Raw genomic sequence first — 24,660 nt, 5'->3', positions numbered from 1 at the left:
TCTAGTTCACACTTGCTCCCTTCATATTCCCAAACAACTGGAATCTAATAATTGCACAGCAAAATCAGAGTTTTAATATATCTCACTTTGGAAGTAATAGACTATAAACACATATGCATATTAGAATATTGGTATATTTACTAAATCGTTTTGGTCAAGAATCACACTAAAAAGAGGATAGAATATCTATACTCCTAGAAGCAGAATGGGGCAAAGTGTCTTAAAATTATTGCAGAGTTATAGGCAATCAGAGAATCGGGACACTCATTTCTCAGAAGGGTGATCAATGAAGACTTCATGAAACAGTTTATATCTGAGCTGGACCTTAATGTATGAGTAGGATGTTGAAGAGTTAAGGTGGAAGAACAGAATGTGAAGAAAAGGCAAAGTAATAGAAGCAAGTGGAAGAATATATGAAATACCCTGTTTTTGTTTTGTTTTGTTTTGTTTTTTGAGTATCTTTGGAAAATACTGTATATTTGAGCTAGAAAGATTGGATCTGCATGATTGGAAGATACTTGGTCTTGAGGGTACTATTTTCAGATTATTAGCACTGTGAAAGTTCAATGGCTGATTAGAGAAATATTAGACATGAAGAAGTCAATTAGGAAAAGGTACCATTATTGATGTTGTATAAGTATTTCAGTTATTTCTATTACAAACTTAAAATCGGATGCCAGTTTATTTCACAGATGAAAACATTAAAATTTATAGAGCTAGATCACTTGCCCAACATCATAAAACTTTTTAAAAAGAGAAAAAAATTTAAGAGGTTTAAGAAGATGAAGACATTAACATTTGATAATTAAATGGTCATTGGTAGGCAATTTCTTCAGTAAAGAATAAAGACACATAGCAAAGAATGCAAGAATAAAACTCTAATTTCATAAATGATGAAAAAATAAAATGCATGATGACAGGGTTGTATAATAACTTCAGAGACTCTTGTGTGCTCATGAAGACAGTATGAAAATGGCTGGGACTGTGTGCAGGGAAGAAATGGGTAAAGTAGGTAAACATCACAAGGGAAGTTAAGGAGTATCAGCAGCTAAAAGAGAGATGCTTAGAGAATCATAAGAATTTTGAGGAGCTAGTAATACTGAGAAATTATGTATTGTATAATTTAAAATAGCTAAAGAGCAGAATTAGAATGTTCCTAACAGAAAGTAATGAAAAACGCTTGAGGTGATGGATTCTCCAATCACCCTGAATTGATTATTACACATTATATGTCTGTACCACAGCATTACTTATACCCCTACAAATATATACACCTGCATATTCAAAATAAATATTTTTTTTTCCTCAGAGGCAGAGTCTTGCTCTGTCGCCCAGGATGGAGTGCAGTGATATGATCTCAGCTCACTGTAACCTCCACCTCCTGGGTTCAAGCAATTCTCCTGCCTCAGCCTCCCAAGTAGCTGGGACTACAGGCTCCCGCAACCACGCCTGGCTAATTTTTGTATTTTTAGTAGAGATGGCGTTTCACCATATTGGTCAGGCTAGTCTCAAACTCCTGACCTCATGATCTGCCTGCTGTGGTCTCCCAAAGTGCTGGGATTACAGGCGTGAGCCACCACACCCGACCAATAATTAGAAATTAAAAATATATATATGCATTTATTCGAAACATATACTTTCTCAATTCATTACCTCATAAGTAGATTATTAGTAAAAAATGTTATATAGTATTTATCCTAGCCACTACGTAGAGAGAAGCTTAAAGTGACTAACTTGTCAGTATTCTATTTTCAAACCGTGTGGGCATATAATTATGTGTTAAGTAGTTAATTTTAGTTTAGATTTTCTTAATTTATTAGTTGCCTAATGAAACCTTATTTTAAAAATAAGATTTAAATCTTTAAATACATATAAACTCTTATGTTGTAAAGTATTATATTTTCAACTAATATCACAGACTTGAAGGAATATTCTCTTGAACAGGGCCACCTATTAATTAAGTCGCTATGGGTAGCTTTTGTAAAAAACATAACTCTTCATCAGTTCTGATTTTTTTTTTTAGCTCAGAAATATTAGATTTAATAATCACAATGCAAAAGGTTTACTTTTGTTTGCATTCTATTTCTTTAAACTTTGTGGGACATTTTAAGAACCATATTGTCTGGCTTTTAAAACTCCAGTGGTGATAAATAAGTCAATTACAATCGCTAAATTCTATTAATTCAAGACAGATACAAGTGAATGGCATTGTAAAATACATGGGATAAAGCAGCCAAACCTACCAGCAATGTCAGCTTAAAAAGTCAAGGTAATTCAGTTGTAGGTTATTATTTAAGAGGCTTCAAGGCTTATTTTATGCTGATCAAACTAATTATACACTGTAGAATACTCTCTAGCTTAACTGAGACTCTATCTTATCACTAAGATTTCTCTTGTCCTGTTGTTTTGTTAGTAGTAAAATTTAATTTGAAGTTACTTTAGGGTAAGTAATAATCTAGTAAACAAGAAAGGCACAAATGAGAGGGAAAAGAAAACCCAGCAGAGGCACATATTTAAAAGCTTTTTTGGTTTGCTTCAATTTTTCTCAGCATGCCTAAGTTTGAAAATAAATAAGATTCAAGTCAAATCAAGTCCATATTTTCCAAACAACTTATCTAAATTAGGATTTAAAATATTTACAAGTTTTTGATCTACTTGAATTTTTTGTTTTTATTGTCACTCTGTTCTCCAAGTTTCCTGTTTTTTCAATAGCTGTTTCTCAGATACTGCTTTGCATCTCCACACTAGCACATCTCCCATTTTGTCACCTGCTTGTGAGAGAAGCCCTCTCCTGGTGTACCAAATACAGGAATTGCTCCAGATTCTCCTGAGTGTGAAGCATGATTCCCTGACATTTGAGTTCTTGTACTCTGAGAGGTGTTAGGGGCATGACATTCACTTGTCTAGTCCATGTAATTGCTCAGAAAATATTCTTGGACCTATATTAACTGTAAAATAATACCACAGTGTATTTGACTTTATATCTTCACTTGAAACACAGGAAATACAGTATATGATAGATTGAGACCATAACTCTTGGTGTTTTGGGGTAAATTTATGTTCCTCATTGTATAGCTTTATTTCTTCTTGTGGTGTTACTGGTGAGGATTCTAAATTCTTATGGAAACTAGCACAGGAATGGCTACAGGATAGATTCTTAAAAATGTGTCAACTGTGTTGAATTAAAAAGCCTTTCAGTATAGATTTACAGCCTGGAATTTGAATAGCAGCACAAATGGTCCAATTGCTTTTAAGGCTAAAATAACTTCTTTTGAATAAAGAATGGGGAGATTCACAATTCTACTTTATAATCAGGTATACTTGAAGACTATGTTTACACATCCAAGGTGTTTTATTAGCTGTTGCTGTTTGTAAAGTTCAGTCAGCAGTGCTGGTAAAAACTGAGGTTCTAAGTTCATAATCATAATGTGTTTTAAAAGATGATTATAGTAGTGGGGATTTAATTTTTAGAATGAAAATCAAAAGAATAGATGCAGTAATCATAGGCGAAGAAGGAATATTCTTTGTGCATATGTGATAGCAAAGAGCCACGACATTTTTTTTTCCAAAAAACTCCACAATAGAACTATACACATTTGTTAAATAATATTTCCGCTGTATTTATGACATGTTTAGTCCCCCAAATCTGATTTAATTATTTCATGATGGTAGAGTTTATATGTATATTTTATTTAGTAATTATTGATAGTTTTAAACAGGATTCAAAGCGGGCTCTCTAATGAACCATAAGGATCTATCTATTTTATAATTACCTATTTTTCTGTAATTTAATGACTTCGAAGAGTAAATAAAAGCTTTCTGAAACAATATTTGTGCAAAAGATCTTTGAATATAGTAAAATGATAGTGGTCCCCATGATGTAGTTGTTTGAATTCAAAGTATCTAATACATTGTGAATACTTAACGCTTTTTAATATAATTGACAAAATGTTTCATTTGGCTATTTAAAAAAAAATTATTCTTTTAAATAATTAATGGTGTCGAAAATAGTTTATATTAAATAGTTGATATTGCCGGGCGCGGTGGCTCAAGCCTGTAATCCCAGCACTTTGGGAGGCTGAGACGGGCGGATCACGAGGTCAGGAGATCGAGACCATCCTGGCTAACACGGTGAAACCCCATCTCTACTAAAAATTACAAAAAACTAGCCGGGCAAGGTGGCGGGCGCCTGTGGTCCCAGCTACTCGGGAGGCTGAGGCAGGAGAATGGCGTAAACCCGGGAGGCGGAGCTTGCAGTGAGCTGAGATCCGGCCACTGCACTCCAGCCTGGGCGACAGAGCCAGACTCAGTCTCAAAAAAAAAAAAAAAAAAAAAATAGTTGATATTAATAGAGACACTAGACAGTTGATTAAAATAAAATCAAACCCAGATAATGAGTGAAAATGATCAGTATTCAAAATGAATAAATTAAATAATAACAATAGCAGCTATTTTGGGTGCTTACAATGTACCAGGCACTCTCATAAATGTTGTATATGTATTTGAATTGCATGGAAACTAAGGTATAATAATATTACAGAATCAGCACAAAGCAAACACAGATAGTAAGAAATATATTTGAGATTAAACTCAATTTCACTGTACTGACTGTGCTCTTAACCACTTCATTATGGCAACTTGTAATAAACGCATTTGGCAACTTGTAATAAATGTGTTAAGTACACCTTTAAATTCTTTTTCAAATTCATAATTTAGGATTATTAAGGTAACATATCAAAAATTATAATATAATTAATGTCTATACTTTGAAAATGATTATGAATATCTTTTTATCTGATTTTTCAGCAGAACAACTTAATATAGACTGTTTCATTTTATTTTTACAGCTCACATCCTCATAAGTGTTGAAACTTGAGAGAATATCATATACTCTGTTCTCTGAATGTCAGGATGTAACGTCAGTGGAGGACAGATAAATTGATTGAAACCATAACTCACTTTGGAGTTGTCAGACACTACTGACCATGTATATCTGAAAATTCATTTGTTGCCATATGAAACTAATAGAATATAAAGAATAGAACCACAAAGTTTATGAGTCATCATAACAAATATCAAGGATTAAGAAAAGTCTCATGCACAATGCTTTTCAACATGCATTTTATGATTTGAATATAGGAAAAATCATTTCCTTTAGTTAAATATTAAAGTGTTTCATCATTAGTCATGTGTGCTGCAAGTGGTTTTTTTTTTTTTTTTCTGTGAAAACATACATTTTTATCTCTGATGATGCTAGTGCTGTTGATGTTAGCAATATGCCTCCATTAATGGTAAAATTATTATTTTGGCAAACTTCTAGAACATTGCCAATAATTTATTAATAGCATATCTCAGCATATTACAAAATTTTCAATTTATCTTGGGTTAGTTGAGCACCTATCTTAAAATAAAATGTGAAAAGTGATGTGTAAATAGATAACACCACCCCTGCCTCAAGTTGCACTCATGAGAAAGAGTGGAGGGAAAGACCTGTTAATAACAGGTGCTAATAAACTCGTAAACATATAGCAATAATCTAAAAGTGCTACTGAACAAACAAGTTGGGATCGATTAATTCTGTCTAAGAGTGAAGAGTTGTAGGAGGCTTAACATAGAGCCGCTGTCCCTGAACTATACCTTGGCAGATGAGTATGAGCTCAACAGAGGAATAATGTTTTTTTCAGAGAATGAAGAGATTTGGTAATGCCATTGAAGCACGCACACATTGGAGCACTGAAATGGGAAGAAAATGTGTGTGTGTTGAGGGACACATGTACTAAATTAGGAAGCAGAAAGATGTGGCATCTTCATTTGTAAAGAGCCAAACGATGTCTCGATAAGAAGACGGGATTGGAGGCAAAGGTTAAGAGTAGAGAAGAGGGCCTAAGTCTGGGGCCAAAATTAACTTCTCCAGGAAGAAGAAATAGGTTTTATTCCTAGTCATTCACAAATAACCACGACAGAAAGGGCAGGTGGATAGACCTTTAGGTTATAGTTAGGGAGCTGCATATCCATAGGAAATAGAATTAAGTATAGCAAAGAAATTAAGATGGATTCACATGTTGCATTTAAGAAGCTAATAACAGTATATATTGATAACTTTAAAACACCAAAATTGATTTAAAATTATTTCTTATCATATATTTTGGGGAAAATATCTCTTTTTCAATGCAAGGAATAAGAATTCTAGTAACAATAACAACTAACAGATTGTGATTCCTATGTAAGCTCATAGCCATACTTAGCACTGTGCTAACAATGTTCTTTCCACAGATTTCCATGCATTGCAAACAGTGAAATATTTCCTAAATTATAGTGTCTGGATTTCTAATTCCATTTTCTTGTAAAATAGGGATTACAAATTGTGTTTAAATAGTTGCATTTATATTTTATTGTTAAAGTTATTACTGATACTATTAACAATGGAAATTTGACAAGTGATGCTCCAATACAGTTAGTAATATTTGTACATTTGGAATCATTCATACATACCTTAGCAGTTACTTAAATATAGAACTGAAAATAAATTAGTTAAGTCTGTTAGGTTTACAAAATGTACTAGCAGATGTAAGATTTAAATACCATGATGTCAAATTTTAAAACTTTTGAAAAAATACTGAAAAAATTACTCTGGTAAGCTGAAAACAATTTGTCATGATTTGATTTGACTTAGTAATATGTTTGTCATGAGGGACATTTATTATAGCATAATAGCTATAAAATAGGAACCAAAATTTTTAAATAGCTGTGTTGGCAGCAAATTTTTGTTATTGCCATGATAGTTAAATCAGTATATTAGTAACCTATTTATGTGTATTTACCGTAAAATAACTGACTTATTAAATTGAAATCAAGTCTTTTTTTATTCTTAATTTGCACTGTGACCACCTAGCCTGTTGATTACATGTTTAAGTACACTCCTAATTGATCATGGAGTCTTTTGCTATAAATTACAGAGACGGAATGACAGATTTCACAGGTTGGTTGTGGCTTAATGACAAATTTCACAGTTTGAATAGAAAAAGGATGTAAACACACACAGGAATAAGGTAGTTACATGGATTCATGATGCGAAAAGTTCTTTTCTAATGTATGCAGACACATTGATAAATCGAATGTGAGAATACAAAGAGAATATTAAGCAGTGGGGAAATCAAAGGATATGCTATCCATTACATCTATCTAAACTTTTATTTTAAAAGAAAAGATAGATACAGGATTTGATGTTTAAAATTCACAATATATTAACCTAACAAATAAAAGCCTTCAGCTTTAATAAATGAAATGTTATTGAGTAAAAAATTGGAATTGCTTGTATGTGTTACATTAAATTTTTTTCATATGTGGGGTATTTTCCACCCATTATGCCTTTGATTCTGAAAGGAACCAATTCACTGCAAAAACACAGCACTTTTCAAAAACACAGCATCCAGGTTTTCATAAAGGACTCTCAGGTTCATAGACACCTGAATATTAAAGAGAGGTCTTTGAGTGATGGGAAAACTTCTAAGTTTTAATGATCACAATACCAGGGTTCAAGTGGCAGAATTTTGATTCTCTTTTGGTTTGAGAATGACACTTTATAATAATAACTAGTATAACTTTTATTTCATTTTTATACCTTGTTTTGTGGATCTTTAAAATTAGTGAGAAAATGTGAAATGGTAGCTAACTCAAAACTAGCGACTATAAGAAGAAAATTTGGAAGATTTAAAAAAATCGTGTTAATATAATGCATTTTTATTAATATTAGAAAATTAATAACACAGTATTTAAGTGATAAGTCTCTGAAGTCTGACATGCTAGGTTTCAAATACTTCCAAGCAATGAGGACTTAGACAAGTTTTATAAATTCTCTAAGAATCAGTTTTTCTGTATCTAAAATGACACAACGGTAGTTTTATGTTCACAGAGCATGTAATAAATAAATGTTCATTACTTTAATGTATTTTCTTACTATTAGTAAAATTTGTATTTATGTAGCTGAGTGATGTACTTGTAAAAATGTTCATTGCAAAATTATTTATATTAACCAGTGTTGAAAACAACTAAAATATAAAGATAATAATACACATACAATAAAAAGATTAGTAAATCCAAGTGTATTGGTATGAAGATATATTCACCATACACTGTTTGATAAAGACACAGGTCTAAAAGTGTGTGTTTGATGATTCAATTTTTTAATAGAAGCATACTTGTGCATTAAAAATGTCTGAAAAGTAACCACAAATATTAGTAATCCTCTTTAAATAGTATTACAGAAGACCTTTTAGTTTATATATCTCCTTATTCTGATATTTTATAGTTAGTATATAGTTTTGTAGTGAATATATATATACACATATATATAGTAGTTAAAATAGGTAAATTTCATTTGCAGAGAAAAATAATTATGATGTTTCAGTTAAAAAATTAATACAATGGGTTTAAAAAGAATGTAGGTAGTCCTTAAGTAATCCAAGTGGGTCTGCCAAATAAATGAAACAAGATAAAACATTATTGTTTTGATTATATTCTCCCCCATCACTTAAAAATGCCGTCTTTGTACATTTGTGTACTCTTTACCTCATTAATTTTAGTGACTGTTAATGCCAACAATTTTCAGGAATTGTGGGATGCACTAGTGACTTGCTCATTATCTCTTACTTTGGCCCCTGTATCTATATAATTCCAACGTCCTACACACATGCATGTAAAAGAAGTGTGGACTTTAGGAGCCTCTAAAGTATCCAGATGTTGAAAATTTGTGTGGATTTGTAGCTACATTCCTACTTCACTTTTTGGTTTGTTTGCTGTTATTGTGTTGACATATTCAGACAGTGTGTAACAGGCCCTTTTATTTCTAGGTGAACTTAGTGTCTTTTCACAAAATGTTACAACAACTAATTTCATTCTAAAATACAGTCAGAGCCACTTGTAGCCTTTGATATAGCTATCTTTTAGCTAAATGAAGTGTATAGCATTGCTTTACCTATTCCCTATTGCTGGTAAAATGTAAAACTGAATGTGCATGTGTATATCCATCTACCTGTTAGTATGTGTTATTTTATATTTCCATACTCTTTATTTATTTCTAATTTCGTATTTGCTATTTGTTTATTCTTTGACCTAGATGTCTTTGTGCCTACGGATATTCCTCTTAAATATGAGAGAGAGAAAGAGAGAGAGAGAGAGAGAAGGGAAGGAAGGAAGGAAGGAAGGAAGGAAGGAAGGAAGGAAGGAAGGAAGGAAGGAAGGGAGGGAGGGAGGGAGGGAGGGAGGGAGGGAGGGAGGGAGGGAGGGAAGGAGGAAGGAAGGAAGGAAGGAGAAAGGAAGGAAAGAAGGAAGAAAGGAAGGAAGGAAAGAAGGAAGGAAGGAAGGAAGGAAGGAAAGAAGGAAGGAAGGAAGGAAGGAAGGAAGGAAGGAAAGAAGGAAGGAAGGAAGGAAGGAAGGAAGGAAGGAAAGAAGGAACGAAGGAAGGAAGGAAGGAAGGAAGGAAGGAAGGAAGGAAGGAAGGAAGGAAGATGGTTCTCAGTTTTCCAGGGTTAATATTTTCTAGAAAATCTTTCAATGTTTCAGTGAATCTTCGTGACTTTGTCAACCTTTATAATCTGTCTAGCCCGTTGATTTCCGTATTGTGGAATTTCAGTGGTCCTCAGATATCCAACATGGGTTTAAAACAAAAATTATTCAAACCAAACAAAATAATCTCAGTGAGGCAAAATGAAATCAGATTGATTCTAGGTATTGTAAATACTTATTGACTCTATTTGTATTCCTAACCACATACATTTATTTTCTTTCCTTTCATTTGTTTTTCTTTTCTTATTGTTTTATTAAAAGGGACAGGAATAATGATGACACTTTTCTTGGCTAAGATAATCCTTTAAACTCAGGGTAGTATCATGTGAATTGGTATTGCAAATGACATGTATGCAAATTGGCATTTGCATTACCAATACACATGATGCTGTCCTATAGATCTGAAGATATCACAGATTCTAAAAGTCCTTAATATTCACAGGTAGTCACATGCTAGGAAGATGGTCTTCAGGTAATTTATACTTTTATAGAGCATAAAATATGAGTTGGGTTGCTATCCATTTCATTTCAGATCTTGTAAAAAGAGACTATACTCTGAATAACAATTTCAAGAAAATTATTGACTCCAGAGGTTGCAAGAAATTCGCCCATAAAGTATAATGTGTTGAAGGAGATGGCTCTGAGCTTGCACTCTGGGTAAGACAGTCTAGTAAGAACTGATGAGCACAGTTGACTTTGTAAAGTTATGCTGAATTGAAAGAGCCTTGAGGTAAGCTGTGATTGTTGCGCATTTATTACTGAATTAATCCTCACTTAAAAAATATGAAAAAATGTGAAATTTGACAATCATCTAATATAAACCAAGAGCTGATATACTGGATCAGTACTAGGATAAAAACTGTTTACACAAACAAGCTCCTATCTTTTAAACTAAATTTATCAACATAGTCACATTCTTAATATCCCAATTACCAAATTTATTCTGAGTTTTCTAAGTACAATATTAAGCATAACATAAAATATAATTTACATATATATAAATAACATTCAAAAGAACACTGAAAGAGAATTTCAATGTTAAATAAAGCTATTCAAATATGTGTAACGTCTACAAAGATATTTCTCTCTGGTTAAATTGAATGGTTATAATCATGAAATTTTACTTTAAATTCGATGATTTAGAATATTTTGTTATTGTTTCAGGTGATTTTTATGTAATTAATTCTTAGTTAATTGATACTATTCTCCCTGCTCTACAGATGCAGACACAAAGTATAACATATAACAAATGAGAGAATCCATGTCTATATAACCCAAAACCCAGTGGATATTCCCACTGAACAACACTGCCTCAAAACAACATAATTTGATAATTTAAGTTCCCAATGATAAAGTATAGCAAGTTTATATATCTGTCATTTTAATAAGACTTTAATTTAATATGATTGAAACAGATTTTTGAAATGTATTATTGAATGTAAATATGTATCATAAGAGGAGTCTTGACTATGCCATTGTATACAAAGAGGGGAACCTGTCATTCTATTCATTATTGTGAAAGACTGAATCATATAAAAGAAGAAAGCGGAGATGCTAACAACAAAGTTGGCTAAAAAACAAAGTCCAGATACATTTAGCTTGGTAATGGAGTAACCAATTATAAAGAAAAGTCTGTGTGGCAAAAGCACACTCGATGTGTTTTTCCTCTGCTCTCATACAGTGATCAACACAGAAGATTTCTGTGAAAAATGTGGGGAATTTCTCTGCACCAAAAAACAAGCCATCAGTTCTTCCGTGGACGGCAACTGGTGTCCTCTCATTCAATTCCCTCACTATCTACCTGAAGATGATGTCAGATTCCATAGGTTGAAGATCAGTCCCCAGGTCTCCCCACTCCTTCCGACAGCACTCACGAGTCTGGACCGTGGGAATTTCTGACCAACTGTACTCAAGTTGAGGTTCCCACAACCCTACCTTTCAGTTTGATGTATTTGCTAAAGCAACTCACAGAACTCAGGGAAACAGTTACTTATGATTACCAGTTTATTACAAAGATACGTTAAAGCATACGAATAAACAGCCAGATAAGGCAATACACAGGGTGAGGTCCGGAGGGGCACTACAAGAGCTACTGTCCCTATGGAGTTGGAGTAGCCCACCGTCCCCTGCACTTGGATGAGTTTTGCTAACCTTCTTGCAAGCCTCCATGTGTTCATCCAGAAGCTCTCTGAACCCAGTCCTTTTGGATTTTTATGGAAGCTTCATTATGTAGGCATGATTGATTAAATTATTGGCTGTTGTTGATGAGCTTAATCTTCAGTCTGCCTCCCTTCCTCAGTTTGGGGCGTGCGGCTGAAAGTCCCAACTCTCTAATCATACCTTGGTCTTCCTCGTGACCAGTTCCCATCCTGAAGCTACCAAGGGGCTGCCAATCACCAGTCATTAGCATAAAAAAGTCATCTCTTTGGAGATTCTGAGGATTTTAGGGCCTGTATGCCAGGAAATGGGGTTGAAAACCAAATATATATTTCACAATTTCACAGAAAGAGATAAAGATCTAAAACCAGAAACATTGAAATGCATTAGAATGTTACATATTATAATGAAAGCAAAGGAAGATGACTAACCTTTTTCAAAAAATAATAGAAGAAACGTTCTTGCTCTATTTTTGACTGTTCATCTCCATTGTACAAAGTCGCTTCATTGATGAATCTGTGGAACAATTACTTGATATTTTAAACATACAACCATTCTTTTCTGTAGGAGGAAAGTGTCTTAAAAATTTAGGAATTATTTTGTAAAAAATAACGTAAAGTAACTTAAATTGAAAACAAAATTTTAAAAAGGCTTTATGAAAAATAATTACATAGCAGCTAAATTAAGAGACAATTTAACGTTTCTTATAGCCTCAAAACTGGAATTTTGAGATATCCCAGGATCAGAATAACCAATCAGAGGTACCTTTTTTCCCCCAATAAAAGATATCGGGAATCACAATATAGGAATAAGATGACGTGGAACAGCCCAAGACGAGATAGGATAGGGGAGACAAATTGGCCTTTGCAGCTTCCATTATTCAGTTACATTGTAGCTAACAGTCGTTAAAGTAAGTAACAAAACAGAAACAAAAGATAGAAGATATTTGTTTTCGCTTATCTATCAAGGTAAATATTTAGTATTTTTGTACTCTTCTTCGATTCTATTTTTTGTACTGTTGCTTAATTCTCTTAACCACCATGGTACCTTCCATTCTTGGTTCTAATCAGTCATTTCCAAAGGATAATCCCAGTTCAAAGGCTTGGCTCACCTACGAAATTCTTTACCTTGATATGTATTTGTGTGCCTCTCTCTCCGTATGTAAGGAGTGAGTATAATACACATATTATACTATTAATTACACAGATATACTATTCTTTCTATATTTTGTGTGTATAATTTATTTATATTTTTATTTTTATCATAAATATAAATCTCCTGATCGAAATGTGTGACAATAGTGTCTATTTGTTATCTCCATGTATGACTGAATTGATGCTTACTTATTGCCAATATTTGGAAAATAATAATCCAGGAATTTAAATAATTATTTTTTTCTGTGAAAGAGGATATTCTTTGTTCCAACTATTTCTCCCCCCACAAATAATCAATCTCCCAAATTGCTTACCACATGTTAAAATTTCAATTAGTGTGGATATTTTAACACCTTGACGTGTTATATGTTACTAGCATACTTGCTTTTTGTATAACTTTGGTGATTCCAAAGTTTTGCAAATCCCTCCATGCGAAGAATTCTGTGACATAGCTCTGTTTTCTCCCAGACTTTAGTGGAAACTTCCATTTTGGCCCTAAACTACCACTGCTGCTCTTGATGTTGGGATTATAAACAGCTGTTGGACCCAGAAGTGTGCATAAATACACATATTTGTGTTCTTATATTTTCTTATAACATAATAGTTAATTTTGAATGTATATTTCCAGATTGCCTTTTAACAATTAATATTAACATGTTAATATTAACATGATCTCAGTAAAAATAGTAAAATAGTTAAATTATATATAAATGTTTAAGTAAATGAAAAGTTGAAATATAAATTTTAAAAATTTCATAAATAACACTCAAACATTTTCTAACTGTTAATAGTTGTCACATAAGATCACTGAATATAGAGTATACGTACCATAGAAAATAGGGAAAACTATAAAAAATCAGAAAGTAAAACCTAATTGAAATTGAAATATCTAAACTCTTTGATATCAGTGTTTCAGCGTTTTGCACCAGTTGATTACAGGAATAAAGCTCCCGCACCTATATTTCTTTTTTTTTTTTTTTGAGACGGAGTCTCGCTCTGTCGCCCGGACTGGAGGGCAGTGGCCGGATCTCAACTCACTGCAAGCTCCGCCTCCCGGGTTCCCGACATTCTCCTGCCTCAGCCTCCGGAGTAGCTGGGACTACAGGCGCCGCCACCTCGCCCGGCTAATGTTTTTGTATTTTTTAGTAGAGACGGGGTTTCACCGTGTTAGCCAGGATGGTCTTGATCTCCTGACCTCGTGATCTGCCCGTCTTGGCCTCCCAAAGTGCTGGGATTACAGGCTTGAGCCACCGCGCCCAGCCCCTATATTTCTTTTCTGTTTTTTTGTTTTGTTTTGTTTTGAGGCGGAGTCTAGCTCTGTTGCCCAGGCTGGAGTGAGTGGCGCCATCTTGGCTCACTGCAAGCTCCGCCTCCCGGCTTCCCGCCATTCTCCTGCCTCAGCCTCCCAAGTAGCTGGGACCACAGGCGCCGCCACCACGCCTGGCTAATTTTTTGTATTTTTAGTAGAGACAGGATTTCACCGTTTTGGCCAGGATGGTCTCGATCTCCTGGCTGGCCCATGCATTTATATTTCTAACTATTACTGAGAAAAATAAGAATTCATCTTTAAAAAACATGTTTAATAAAACCCCAGGGGGGTGAGGGAAAACAGCAAATACCATGCCCTTTGTTCTTGTTTCTCACTGGAGATAGGTTCTTTAGTTAAGAGAGTGCTATTTGGGCTAGTTGCTTTAAAACAATTTGGGGGGGGGGGCACAGTACTCACGCCTGTAATACCATCACTTTGGGAGGCCGAGGCGGACGGATCACTTGAGGTCAAGAGTTCCACACCAGCCTGGCCAAGACAGTGAAACCCCCTCTCTACTAAAAATACAAAAATCAGTCAGGCATGGTGGTGCATTCCTGGAATCCTAGCTATTCAGGAGGCTGAGGCAGTGAATTGCATGAACCCGGGAGGCGGACGTTTCAGTGAGCTGAGATAGGGCCACTGCACTCCAGCCTGGGTGACAGAGCGAGACTCTGTCTCATAAAATAAAATAAAATAAAATAAAGAAATAAGCAAAATGCAGGACTTTCTATTTTCTATGCTATTTTCCCAGGTTTTTTTCTTACTTTAAAATAAAGATTCAGGTAGAGAATTGCACTTGCTAAGCAACTGGGAGAGTATTGGTGTCCTCTAATAGAGACAATTCACTATTATATTCAGATTTGCCTTTTTACTCCACATTGAAACTGTCTGTTGCCATTTTCTGTGTGGTGTGAATCCTGGTCACTCATTGGTTTATACCTGTTTAGAGCTATTGCCATATACCAATGCAAAAACAGTGGTTAGGATCCTGCAACCCAGTCATTTTGACTGAGTTCAAATCCATTTTTACATTGTTAATTTTAGGTAATGTATTTAAATTATCTCCGTCTTAATTTCTTGTTTGGTAAGATGATGATCGTAATAGTGTTATACAAGTGCCCGACACATTGTAAATGCTTAAAAAGACTATCCACTTTTATTTTCTCACACATATATCTGCTTCTAATTCAAGAAATAATGACAGAACAAAAGTTAACGGAATAGTAGTGTATTTACAATTTACCATGCTGAATTGTAAATGGAAACACACACACACACACACACACACACACACACATATTAGTCCTATAAAAGCTTCTAGAATAGGGAAATAAAAATACTACACCAAGGCCGGGCACGGTGGCTCCCACCTGTAATCCTAGCACTTTGGGAGGCTGAGGCAGGAGGATCACTTGAGGTCAGGAGTTTGAAACCAGCCTGGCCAACCTGGTGAAACTCTGTCTCTACTAAAAATACAAAAAAAAAAAAAAAAAAATTAGCTGGGCGTGATGGGGGGCACCTGTAATCCCAACTACTCAGGAGGTTGAGGCAAAAGAGTCCCTTGAACCCGGGAGGCATAGGTTGCAGGGAGCCGAGGTCAGCCACTGCACTCCAGCCTGGGCAACAGAATGAGACTCCATCTCAAAATTAAAAAAAAAAAAAAACACCCAGAAATTCAAACACAATTATGTAATTGTGAATCTTATACTGGAGTTACATGCAGGGCACAGTGGGAAAGCAGACAGGGTATTAAAATTTTGGACAGTATAACTGTGAACTCCTCAGACATCATGAGGATTGACAGTCAGTAGATGAACATACAATCATCATTTCAGACAGCATGTTTCTTTAAATTAGCAGAAAAAAGTATCACCAATGATTAGATTTATTGATATTTTTTCACTGGAAACTGATTTTCTTAATTAAAAAAAGATCCAATTGAACTTCAAACAGTCAAAAAGAGAAAAAAAGGAAATGGGGAGACAGAATGAAAGGAGAAAAGAAGGAAAAAAATAATTATTTCTAATCAACTATAGTGTCATCCTCACTTCCCAGGATTCTTGTCCTTTCACTCAAAATATCCTCTGGTCTGTGGAGATCACTGCAAATCCGTGAGATACATCACCTTCCACTTGCTATCATATGTTGAATTCAGCTTGGGTCTTTTGATTATAAGCTCTGTGATGGAAATACGTGGCTTATCTGAATCTGACCAATTAGTGTTATTTTAATAGTTAGTACCAAAGGACTTGTGAGGATTAAGATTTTCTGAAAATCACTATCATTCCTTGCCTCTCCCTTTTTAGAAATTCGTTATTTTATAACCAAGAGGAGACTCTTAAAATTCTCTTTATCCCACAGAAGAAAGAGGTTTAGATAGTGGGTTTAGGCATTTTATCTTTGAGAAAGAATTCCACCATCATTATTTCCTTCTTCTCAATGCATGCCAGTGCATAACTCAAAATCAACATTGCTTATATAAGAGCAAAGAGAATTTGTACTTAAATCTCCAAAATCCCAGACTGTCGGAAGTTCTAAGGAGAAAAACACAATCCAACTCATCAACTGATAAAAATTGTTTTACAGTTATACAAACCAAATACAAAGCGTGATGAAATGTCTTTTCATAAAAGTGATAGTTATGCTCAAACATGTGAAGAGACACCATGAATATGATGCCAAAGCTGTAAGGTATTTGCAAGCAGCATTGATTCATGCCCAATTGCCCAATATTCTCTCTTTGGTCAAGTCCTTGGGTACCAGAGGGATGTATTCACATGGAAAGGAATTAAAGCTAACGAGATGATAGTAGAATGAACACGTAGAAGTATCTTTGTCATTTACTGTTTAAAACACAGAACCTAAAATAGTCAATTTAATCAAATAAAACAGCTTTGTTATTTGGCTTATATTTCACTGTGGAAATGTGTATTATAAAATGTAGCATAAAATAATAGTATTCTATATAAAATTATTAGAGCAACCAATAAACACACATACATACAAATGTACATTTATGTATACAGATGATGACAGGTAGATAGATCCAATGTTGGAACTGTTCTAAATAAAACAACTTAAAATTTATGAAAAATTTGTAAATAACATCCATAATTTCCATTATAAAGTGGAACATATAAAAAGCAACATAACTGTAAGTTAATGAATTTCCATTATAAAAAGAAAATTGTAGTGATTCTTTATTTTGCTAGTAATAGTTCATTCTCTTAGTTATAGACAGTATTTTTATAAAAGCATCAAACATAAAATATTTCTAAAATTAATTTTTTTTATTTTAGACATGTGCAATCCTTAAAACATCTTTTAAATAATTATTTGAAATTATCTGATATGTGACACAAAGCAATAGTTCTGAGGTCACACAATTAAAAATTTTAAAGGTCATACAGTTTGTCTAGTCCTACCTCTTCCCAATGCTGCCATGTTTTTATGTGACAGCACTGGTGGAATAGTCTCTAACTTTAGTCAAGTATCTCTAAAACTTGAAAAGATACCACTTTATATGACAGACAATTTTTGGGGATTAGTTCTGGTTGTTAAAAAGTTATTTTGAGGTGGAATCCTGTTCCCCATGACTTTCACTTTTAATTAAGTTGTCCTTTATTATTGTTATTTGTTTAAACAGAAAATAAAGCTCAAGAATTTTTTAAAGATAATATTCTTCAATAATGGGAGACATCCCCTTACAATGGAACTATAGTCATATACCAATGCAAAAAAGTGACCTCTGTTCTAACAAAGACATACAATTATTTTCTAGTTACATTGTAATGAAACTGAATATATGACTAGTATTTTCCAGAGGATCAAAAACTACGTCTTAACATCAGGTATTAAAAAAGCAACATAACTGTAAGATAATGAATTTTGCTTCAGAGATGTTATACAAACCAGTGTATAGAAGCTGCTTTCAAATTTTCTGAGTTGTTTTTTAAATAAAAGACAATAATATCTGTTCATGAAAGAAACATTTTTTAAGAAAATAAAGAATAATTCTACAGACACATCATATTCGTATGTTAGTAATTTGTAAGTATTTGATCTGCTAAAAGCAATAATTAACTTTGAAAATTTGAGTTAAATTCTTACTAAATTTATTTTGCCTAGTACACATAATAGAAAATAATTTATACTTGAAATGTAATTATGTCTTTATACATTATTTCTTAGTTCAATGCAATTACTCTGCTCTGTTTTTTAACAGTGAAAACCAGTAATAAAAGAGACTCAAGTTTATTCTGAACAGAAGCTCATTTCTAATGAATGCTACTGTTTCAACTCTTTATTTTTCTTTTCCTTGGAAGTCTGAGAAAATTCTGTCATTTGGATAATGAACACACGGTTTTCAGATTTTGTTTTAATCCAGCACAACTCTTGACACATCAAGCAATCACAAAACCAGCACTGGTCTGAGCATGATGACAAGTTGTCAGACTGATGTGCAGTGCCTAGCTTGGCATTTTCACGTTTTGTAGATAACAAGGAGAAAAGTGAGTAAACACCACACAACAAGAGCATAAAATAATTCCCCATTTGAATTCCATTGCTTATGTTTTCTCCAAGCGTTAGTTTAGTTTTACAAAATAAAAGTATATATTTAATTTTAAAATTGGCAAATGAAAATGTGTATACACAAAAAGCTGTAAGTTTAGAATACTAAAAATGCAAACAATTGCTTACCTTATGTGGATAGTCTATTGTCATAAGGTTACATATGGATAGAAACTATAGATTCTTACAAATACATTGTATAGATAGATGCCTTCACTACCACCACAAATGGTGATTTGGGGGTTTGTTTTTTTCTAGAAGGGGGAGTGGCATAGCTATAGCTTGATATGTCAGCAAGACAATATTATTCTGTCTTTGAATACAAAGCTTCTATCGAATGTTTCCTCATGAAATATAAAATTCCACTTAAAATTCTAATCTTGTTTTCTACACTACACTAATTTTTCAAATTTATTTTTCAAACTGAATATCCAAACTAAAAAATGCTGTAAATCTAAGATACATTCTAAGAATAGGATGTGAGAAGAATCTACTGCTATTAATGAACTTGTGATAGTAGTTTAATTCATTTAGATTTGTTTGTATCAAGTGTTTCTTTCCTCTTGCGTCCTTTTCATTTACTCTACACAAAGTTAACATACGAATTTTCTACAAGATCTGTTAGCAGATCCTCAGAGTTGATTCTTCCTCTGAAGACTTTTCTTAACCATCTTTTCCCCTTCAACAACTTTTGGCCTGAAACTATGGACTTTATTACTTTTCAATAATCAAACTTGCATACTTATCATGGTTAATTTAATTTTAATATCGCAGCCCCCCTACCCCTTACCCACTGCATTTTAAGTATCTCAACTTATTTGTCACCACTGTTGGCCAGCTATTTCAACAGTAATATGTTATAAACAATGCCAAATCTGCAACAACACACGTTCTTTTCTCATTGAAGTGTCCGCAAATTTTTTGTCTGTTTGTTTTTTTCTGTACTCAGATGGGATGGGCTTTAGGCTATGGTTTGGGATTACGTTTGTCCACATGTATCTCATTCTTGGGAGCAAGCTCTTTCAATAGGTGAGTATCAGGAGTGGGAGAGGCCAAGGCAAATTATGTAAGCACATTTAAGCTTTCTGATAAGCCCACTGATAAGAAGATATCAGTTGGCCAGTAAGGTCTACTCCAAGGACAAAGAAGCAGTAACATGGGCTGGAACTGAAGGAAGAACTGTGGGCAAAACGTCACTTAACAGCACTAGTTTCAAGGCATTCTATTTATTTTAAGTGTACACGTTAGCTACATGTGAGTTCTCTTTCTCAACTTTTAGCAACATTACTCATTTTCTAAATGTCTAGATGGTATTAATCCGATGGCATTTGATATTCATCTTGTTTATATTGAAGGCGTGTGCTTTTTCAAATGTATAGGGTTAATTAAACCATTTTAAGTTATATGTTCTATGACATTTCACTTTAAATATGTTTACTAAAGATTCTTGATACATTTCATTTAATAAAAGGTGTCATTTTGAACTTTGAGGGTCAGCAGAAATATTAGTTAGTTTTCTCTTTCCAGATATAAAAGATGCAGATTCTAGGAGCCCAAATGGAATGATGGAGGCAAACAATGTAAGTGTGAGATCCAGAGCTGAGAGTGAATGAAAGATACTTAGCTGAGATAAGACAGCAGGAAATCAGAGAGCAAATGTCATAAGTGGACAGACACCACATTCTTCTTATGTTGAATTTCTTGTTTTATAGAAACTTCTTCTGTCTTTCCCTAAACTATAGAGAATTTTGATATATAAACCCAAATGTTAATTCAAATAACATTGACCACTGAGTAAATTTATTAGATGACATTTCCGTTAATAGTTATCTTTTAAATAGCTATTTCAAGAATATTTTATTTTATGAATAGTTCAGAGATCTAATAGTTGAAGATTTCATTGTAGTATCACTTTTTTATTCCAAGACAAGTAATTATGGAATTATTGTGGATCATTTAGAAATCTCTGTGAGAAAAAATATTTTAAGGATATTGCTTTATTTTGATACTGGTTTTCCTTGCTACTTAAAAGAGTGGCTTTGAATGAGTAATTGATGATTGTCAGAAATGTTGTCTTAAGGTCAAATACTTTAAAATCAAAATAGTCATATTTTGAGTAATTTTAAAATATTTAATCGGCATATTTGAAAACATTAAACAGTAGGCTAATTAATTCATATAACCATATAGAGAAACATTTTGTAACAGATCTTCATGGTAATTTAACTGAGAAGTTACTTTCCTCTTTTTGACATTTTTTGGTCAATAACTCAGTTATTTTTAAAAATTCAGATTCTTAATGTTAGCATAATATCTAGCCAGATAATTTGACAGTTGTTCACCTGGTACATAAAACTCCATCCTAAATGCTTTTATAGAAACTCTTTTAAATTTTTTTTGAGACGGAGTCCTGCTCTGTCGCCCAGGCTGGAGTGCAGTGGTTCAGTCTTAACTCACTGCAACCCCCAACTCCCAGGTTCAAGCGATTATCCTGCCTCAGCCTCCTGAGTAGCTGGGATTACAGGCACACACAACCACACCCGGCTAAGTTTTGTATTTTTGTAGAAGCGGGGTTTCACCATGTTGGTCAAGCTGGTCTCAAACTCCTGACCTTGTGATCCACCCACCTCGGCCTCCCAAAGTGCTGGAATTACAGAAACTCATTTTTATACCCCTGCCTTGTTTGGAGGAACACATCAAAAGAGATCATACAAACTAGTCTTTACATTTATTTTAGGAATTTTTAGAAGGTGTAGTCTCCTACTTCATTCACATTATTCCCAGCTTTGAAGATCACCTGGAAAAATGCTTCTGTCTTAAGAATGATATTTACTTTATTTTTAATTATTTAATAATTTTTAAAATTTATTGTGTGTATTTAGTAGATGTATATATTTATGGGGTACATGAGATGTTTTGATACAAGCGTGCAATATGAAATCAGCAGATCATGGATATTTAATTCATTTTAAGTCCATACAGTAGATTGAAGGCAAGATGATTGAGTGTCATGAGAGATAGATGTGGATCTCCATACCATCTCCATCTTGGACAACTTTCTAGCCTAACTAAGCTTCGGTTCCTCATCTATAAAACAGACATATTACTCTCCTCACAAAATGTATCTGAAGGATAAATAATGAAAAAACACTGACCATGTAAGATAGCTAATACTACCCCTGTGACTTGTGAAAATGCTGATGAATAGTTTTGATAATGATGATGATGTATCATACACATTTTTTTAATTTTTGGCTAACTGAAAACTCAGACCCAAATTCTTAGTCTGACTTAAATAATTTTGCAAGAATTTAGTGTTAACTTTTTGCATATTATTTCCTCTAGTATTATATTAAACATTTATTTTTGTTTTGCCATTTAAAATACCTTAGACTACTTTTGTTTTTAAAGGCTATCTTATTCATGATTTTTGATGAGAAAGGAAAAAAAGGAAAAGTTACCTTAAACCAAATCTGTAAGGATACATGCTATTAGGTAAACACATATTAAACAGTCATCTTTATAATAAATAGTTTTATTCAAAGGAATAATTTGTTTCTATTGCATTCCATAATCATGCAGATTTATTGAAAAAAGTACTTATGCACTCTTTCAACTTGTATAAGGGAGCAGTCTAAATGCATACCTCAGCAAGGATGTCACTCTTCTGAAAGTATATTACTATACATAATATCAATTGGCAGTGCTCAAAAGAGGGTGGAAATGAAGACAACTTACAGATTGGGGAAGGTGCCTATAATGATCTTTAACTTTACATGAGTAACAAATTTTTATTCTGTGCTAGGGTGTAGAGGCTGTATATAATGTAGTTTGGTACTGTGATAAATATCAAAACAAAGTTTCTCCCTGCTTTTCTCTCATTAAAAATAAAGCATTGATTTTAAAACTATTTTTGTGTATATTGCTGCCAATACATATGTTTAAAACAGTATAAACTGAGATCTCTTGACACTGTTTTTATATCTATCAAACTTGATTGTCATTAATTTTGGAAAATCATGTATAAAGCAATATTGTTTGAAATTATGTAAATATTTTAAAATCATAAGGCAAGATGATAATTTTAAATGTATGCATATTATTTTGTTTTAGTAAGAATGAATATTTTTCAGATTTTTAACAGGTACTTAGACATTAGTAATTTACTGATAATAGATTTGGAACAAAAACTGCATAATGAAGTATTATTGTATACACGGTATTCTTTGGAGATTTGAAATTGCAGTGTGCTTTCTAGTTAAATGAAAGGTCATAAGAAAGGGAAATGATTAAATGATATAAAAGTGACAGCTCAATAATTACAAACATCCTATTTAATATGAATATAGCTTATCTATCAACTTGTTCTTAGTCATCACTGAAGTCCCTTCAGTACCAGGTAGTATTGAAAATGTTGAATTGAACAGTTTAATTTACAATGAAATGAAATGAATCTCAGTGGGATAAATCAAATGTCTCACCCATGAAGGGTAATTATCTTTCTTTTTCTCAAAAAAAAGGCATCCATGACTGAGTTACGTCTTCTCACACTTGGAAAGTAATGAATGCTATTTCTAGGTGGATATTTATATGCCATTATTTAATTTTTAATATATTGTTATAATTATACCTGATATCCTAAAAAATATTGTCAACAAAACAGTAATTACTTTGTCAGTTACTATTGAGAGCAAAAAGGTTTCTCATGTAGTTGAAAAATAGCAATTATTAACTCAAAAATCTGTAAATTGCAGCAACTGTAATTATTACTATGAATATTCTTATTTTTTCCAAATCTTTCAGCACTGTGGATTCTATTGTTAATGATCCCACATTTTTCCCCCTTTCTTTTCTAAAAAGCTGTTAGATAAACATGAAAGAGAAGTTGAAATGGCCTGCTGGCACAGTAAATCAGTGCGTAGCGTGGCTTCAATCACTGAGGGGAGAACTGAAACCCATTACTGTGGATGAATACTTAACCGTCATACTTAAAGGCTCTGGTCCTTCAAATAGTTTGCAGAGACTACAGAATCAGGCTGGAGAAGTTTTCTTTGAACAGTGTGCAGGAATTTTAGTTAAATAGCTTTCATTAGCATTAGTTAAGAGGCTCCGAAAAATGTCTGCATCACTCTTTAGAATAGTAACAATAAAGTAAACTTCCATTAAAATATTTTGTCTAAATATTCCTTCACTATTCTGTGATTGTTTGGAAACCTGGTGTCTGATTCTGGAGGTTTTTAAAACGACCTTCCTATTACTGAATACAGTCCAGAACAGTGGAGTGATTTTCCAGACTCTGGCTTCGTAATTCTTACTGCTTTCTTTCAGAGAGCATTTCACCTTCCCTGCAGAGATGCACATTAAGACCACTAACTTGGAATGGGTCCTGATTGTTTTTCTTATCAGACTCGGACTGTGTGTGTAGATATGTACATATCCATGTATACATTTGTATAAATATGAATATTCATACATATATAATGCACAGAGAAAATATCTTTAGATATGTAAAAGTGATACTTTACTTAGGGAATGTTAGATATTCATGTAAGAAAATTTAAAAAGACTTTTTGAATCAAAATGGCTTAGCCACCTGAGTATTCTACATCCAGAGACTAAGAAATGGCCAACTGTATAATTACAGCATATGAGACCCCAGGGTGCTCAAGCAAAGATAACTATGGCTTTTTCATTCACTAAAAGTCTAACATTCTATTACTTTAAACCTGATGCACAAGAAAGAGGAAGAGAAAAAAATCGAATGACAAAACAAAGCAAATAAAAACTCCAAAGAAGGTCATATACAGCAAAGAAAATGTGAGCCCTCGAAAAGCTCATTTCTCATTTTGGTTGCAAATGAATTTTAAAGTTTTTATTGAAGATACATGGTAGAGAATTGGACAA

The 24,660-nt window shown here is 33.4% G+C and overlaps 1 protein-coding gene and 1 non-coding gene across 3 annotated transcripts in view; both read left to right on the top strand.

Moving 5' to 3' along the window:
• The window catches only part of CADM2 (cell adhesion molecule 2), a 1,080,890-nt gene that overhangs the window by 640,213 nt on the left and 416,017 nt on the right, over positions 1–24,660 (top strand). The window lies entirely within an intron of this gene.
• MIR7183 (microRNA mir-7183) lies at positions 9,891–9,947 on the top strand. The gene has a single exon (NR_128366.1). It is a non-coding gene; the product is annotated as a microRNA mir-7183 (primary transcript).

This window comes from Macaca mulatta, chromosome 2 (genome assembly GCF_049350105.2).
Source record: "Macaca mulatta isolate MMU2019108-1 chromosome 2, T2T-MMU8v2.0, whole genome shotgun sequence".
Classification (NCBI taxonomy): Eukaryota; Metazoa; Chordata; class Mammalia; order Primates; family Cercopithecidae; genus Macaca; species Macaca mulatta.
The sequence above is the reverse complement of the archived record's forward strand: the minus strand, read 5'-3'. Positions and strand labels throughout refer to the sequence as shown.